The sequence below is a fragment of the Belonocnema kinseyi genome, chromosome 9 (assembly GCF_010883055.1).
Source record: "Belonocnema kinseyi isolate 2016_QV_RU_SX_M_011 chromosome 9, B_treatae_v1, whole genome shotgun sequence".
NCBI lineage: Eukaryota > Metazoa > Arthropoda > Insecta > Hymenoptera > Cynipidae > Belonocnema > Belonocnema kinseyi.
The window spans coordinates 29401653-29407111 of record NC_046665.1 but is presented as its reverse complement, the minus strand read 5'-3'; positions in this window follow the sequence as shown (position 1 = coordinate 29407111).

The following is a 5459-nucleotide window of genomic DNA, read 5'->3' as shown; positions in this document are numbered from 1 at the left end:
TACATACGAACTCACAGTGGTAATCATGCACTTTCTGTTTTGCGGCTCCCAAACGGTAGGTATGGTGGGGGTAAATTTCATCCACGATCTGGCAGCTCTGCCCGATGACCAGACCAGTCGCTGCGCGATCAAAAAACAGTCAGTTTTCACTTCGTCTGTAACGAGTACGGGTCAGACAGAAGTCTGCTTCGTTAAAAATACGCAAGTTCTGGTCAACGCGAGTGTAATTGCTATTCATATCTTAAAAGGAATAAGCCAAGTGTTAACCCACTAGAAGAAAAAACGGAACAAAACCTTTTTTTTTCCACCATTGCCACCTCTCTATTTGTTTCGCCACCCTTACTTCTTACGATTCCCGAGAGTCTTCCCTACGGCATGGAGGAGGATCTCGTCCAGCCGGGCCGAAACAACCTAAGTCTGCCTCAAGGAACAGTGAGTATCTTCTAGAAAGGAGAAAAAATCCAGGGTCGTTTTTCCCTTAACTTAGCGCCGGACTCTCTCTTTACCGAGAGGGTTCAGCACGGGTATAATTCAATGAGAAATTTTATTAACTAAATCGTTTTTTCCCTTAACTTAGCGCCGGACTCTCTCTTCACAGAGAGGGTTCAGCACGGGTCTTATTAAACAAGAAATTCTATTAATTACATCATTTTCCCTTAACTTAGCGCCGGACTCTCTCTTCACCGAGAGGGTTCAGCCCGGGTTTAATTAAACAAAATTCTTTTTATTAATTAAATTGTTTTTTTTTCTTAACTAAGCTGAGAGGGTTCAGCTCCGGTTTAATCAACCAAACTAACCCTTAACTAACATTCTTTCCTACCTTAGTGCCCGTATCTCTCTATTACTGGGAGGGTTCCGCCCAGGAATTAATAAACAAACGAATTCTGGTATCAAAGAATGAATAAAAATTCAATGCATTCGCAGAATAAAAGAAACGTCACGATTTCTGCTCAATCGGAAGATAATGAACTGTACGAAGATATTATTTTTACTGAAAATTATTAGAAATAAGTACCTGAGTGTATTCGTATTGCATTATAAATCGATTTTATTTTATATCGGCGAGACTCATATAAGTTATTGAAATACTCATAAATACACTGATGTGCAATGCGATGTTATTTTTCTTAATAATCGTCCTCTATCGAGTTGAGAACACTGGTCGACTCTCTCCTCATCCTTACGACTTTAAGTACAGTTTTAATGACTTCGTCATTGCTACAACGTCTTTAACGTTACGACTTCATTCTTTTTATAATTTTACGTGATTTCGTTAAGACTTTACGAAAAATTCTAACGCTCGAAACGTTCGACTTCAGACTAAGTAGCCCCTCGCAATTATGGATGAAAATGCAAAAAGTGAGCGTATTTTGCATATTTTTTAGAACACTTTTTTGAGAATTCAAAAAATCTCTGTAGGGATATTCATAGCACTTAAAAGCATGAACAATTTATCCTCATGAATTTTTTCGATAAACAAAAATTACCAAAGTTATAGTATTTTCGGAATTTCAAACTAACAGTACGCAAAAGACGAACAATTTATCCCAGTGACTTATTTCAACAAAGATGAAATAACCAAAGTTACAGCATTCATAAAATTTAAAAAAAGAACAAAGTTTAACAATTATAGCCAAACAACACACGATGTGAAAAACAACCAGGCAGAGAAAGTCGTTGTTTTCTAAACACACTACAAGATAAGCAAACAACTTTTTAAATTTCTTGAAAATTGAAATTTTGATCGCACAAAAAAATAATGATAAATTAATTCCATTAATTGCAGGGTCTGCGGTATAAACCTGTTAACTGACATTTCAGAAATTTGAAACCGCGAAATAAAATCGTTGTTGACTGATTTCATATGAAATTGGGCAGTCTAGCCCTGGTGATGTTGCGAAATTGTTTATGACTGAAAAAAATTGTTTTCCAAGGCAAAATATGAGACAAGTATTTTTTTATTAAAGATTTTTTTTTATAAACTTAGGGTTACATGAATATTTAGGTGAATTATGTAAAAATTCACAATTTTTTTTATGCCGCTTATTGTCAACGAATGTGCACAATTGAATTTTTTTTGCTGGATCTTTAAAGGAGAACTAAACTCTTTTAGAATCCTCCAAGAAAATTTAAAAAGATTGAAAATTACTAAAATAACGTACATTTTTCGAAAATACTAAATAGTCGATTTTCTCAAAAAGATCACCTTCGATATTATTAGTTTTAATTTTTCCTTAAATTTATTGTAATATGATAAAGATATTATGTGAGTTTCGTCCTTGCTAAACTCTTCCTCATTGTGGAAAAACTTATTTTTTGTAAATTAACTTTTTTTAATATGATGTATAACTCTGAAGTTAATGAAAAATTATATTGTTTATGTCTTAAGAAATCTGAAATTATATGTTTACAGAATAAGTACAGTCTTAAAATTCATAAATATCAGATCCTTTACAATTTAAATTAGAAATTGGTTAAAATTATGATGTTTGCTGTTCTGTTTTGACATATTTCAATCTCTACTTTTTTGGCTTTACGTGTTCTATTGGTTCAGTCTTTTTTGCTTCATCCCCTTTGACTACACTGTTACTTCTTTCCATGGATGTGTAGAGGTATTTGCGATATCTATTTTCCACGCAGGGGCTTTTTGAATACCAGTAATTCTTGGAAATTTTCCCACTCTTTTTCCTTTCCGTTTCGAAAACTGGTAACTTCTTCTGGTAAAAGCAGTATTAGATTAATAGCGCTAGTACACGTCTTTACTTCTCGGACAAAGGATTCGGCATCATCTTTGTATTCTATATGTAACTTCTTTAATTTATGATTAATTGTAAAGTATTTTACTAAGCAGCCAACACCATCACAGGGTCCTTTTTCATGGCAAGTTGCTGTAGAGATTCACTTCTTCTTGCAAGATGCTTCACTGAATGTGTGATACTGATAGCGATTTTTGAAGTGAGCTGCAGCTCCAGCTGTTATTATTGTAATTTCTATCAATTTCTCAGGATGCGAAGATTCCATAATTTGCACAATGAGATCCATTGCCAATAAAGCGTGTGCAGAATCATACTTCTTATCATCGGAAACTACTGCAAAACATTTAGTTTCTGCATCATGATAGCAAACAACAGTAAATATCAATATCTGATCATTCGTCTAATGATTAGTTTGAATTGCATCTTTTACCATTAACTTACAACGCATATATGTGAACATTCGGTTTTCCTGTCCGGGTTGCTAACTCGTTCACAAAACCATCAATAGAATTTGTTCTCTTTTCTAAGTCACCTTTGTTCCAAATCGAAAACACAATATCATCTGAGCCAGTTTCCGCTAAAAGTCCTACAGATTGAAGCGTAATGCCTCTAGCTCCTGAACATTTTTTGCAATCTCCAATCTGACGATCTTAGGATACAAGACAACATATCACTTCAGGAAAAATTTCGTCCCGAACGTATTTGATACTCGCTCCATACCTTCTCTGGTTTTTAAATCCAATAAGTAAAAGCTTAAAATTGGCGCAATTAATGCAAAGACATTTCTCTGTTAAAGGGTGAATTTAAACCCATTTTGGTCACAGAGAGTAAAATTATGTCTTTCCAATTCTTACGTTACGATTTTTTTCTCGAAAATGTAGAAATATTTCTCTAATACTTTGCGTGAAATATCTTTTCTTTTTTTTTAATTCTTTCATCACGTTTCTTAACTGCAATTACGTCGTTCTTATTTTGTCTTTGTTTGGTACAATCTGCGTGCTCACTTAAATAATATAATAATGCTAAGTGCACCTCTACATCACTCACAGGATATCTACTGTATGGGCCAGGAGTATAATATATGTATTCCTTTTTCAATTGAAAATGTCCTGGGTGGATCTATTATATATATTCTTACTTAAGGACACGTAAAAAGTAAATCTTGATTCGTACATTCTTTCGCCATCATCGTTAGCAGACGGATCTATTCTTGTGCATTTTTACAGTTTTTAAACCTTTTTGAAAATCAGGTACCCAGTCATCACAAGGAGAGCATTTTTCTATTGGCAATGATGAATTATAAACTTTTAAAAGCTTACTGGTCGTCTATTCTGTAAATGCATCTATCAGCTGTTTCCTCTTTTCCGATCTGGAATTTAATTATTTATGTCCTCAATATGAAAAATTGGTTAAAATTCTTTATCTTCATGCTCAACCTCTTCGTTTTCACATACATTTACATCATCGGAAATTACCTCATTTGAACACACGTGAAACTTACCAGTAATTCGGCGATAACAATTTTTACAAACACTGTCGCTTGAAATGATTCTTCTTTCGAGGAAAAATGTCCTAACAAAACAGCCAACTCATGAAACTGTACAAGTGTGTCATTAGAATTGCTGTATATCACTTTCTTGTGAATAGGTTCGAAATTAGGACATTTTTTTGCTTACTCGAATAAATCGATTTTAAAGCATTTCCCATTTTATCTTAACGAATGAAATACAAATAAAAAACAACTATATCGAACACTGTAATTATTCCAAACGATTTTTTTGGCTCCAGATATTGACAAAGATAAAATGACACGAACTAGTATCTTCTATTTTTCCGGACTTCAGTTTGTTACGGTAGTGCATTCAATTGTTTTTATATTCACAACATTTGTAACCAACTTCAGTTATATATCATATTAAAAAAAAAGTTAAGTTACCAAGAATAAGCTTTTCCATCAGAAGGAATAGTTTAATGACGACGAAACTCACAGGATATCTTTATCTCATAACAATAAATAAAAAAAAACAAAAACCAAACAATGCTTAGGAATCGCAAAAAAAGTAGATTCCGAATATAGTATTTTTAAATGGTTGTTTAAATGGCTGTTGTTTCTCGCGCCTCGCGCTCGATGATATATTTATTTCGCGCTAAACTAAAGGTGAAAGTATCGACAACAGTAATTTGGTGATTGTGAATTCTCTTTTGTTAAATCTCATTCGGCTTTAACGAACACATTCTCATCACATTTTCTCGTGCTTCGCACTCGAGTTTCTCCCTGAAATTTTATATCATTTCCATAAATGTATATTATTATAATCCGTAACTTGCATTGCTATTAAAACAGACGAAGTTTCATTGTCCCGTTTAAAAAAATGCGCATTCTTTTTAAAAATTTTGTTATTAAACGTTTTATTGAAACTTTTGTCATTTTACCATAAACTGAGCTTGCTCATTTCCAATGTTTTCTTTATGATTTAAACTTTACACATGCGGTCTACGGACATATAGACAGACCTACAGACAGAGATATAGACAGACCATATATAAAAACCTGTTTTTCGGACTCAGGGGGTCTCAAAACGTGGACATTTGCCAAAAACTGGGGGGGGGGGGGTAAAATTTTACACAAATCTAATACCTCCTCTGATGAGAATTTAAAAAACTAAAGGGAATTTTGCCGTTTTGTTTGCGCGATATTAGCTG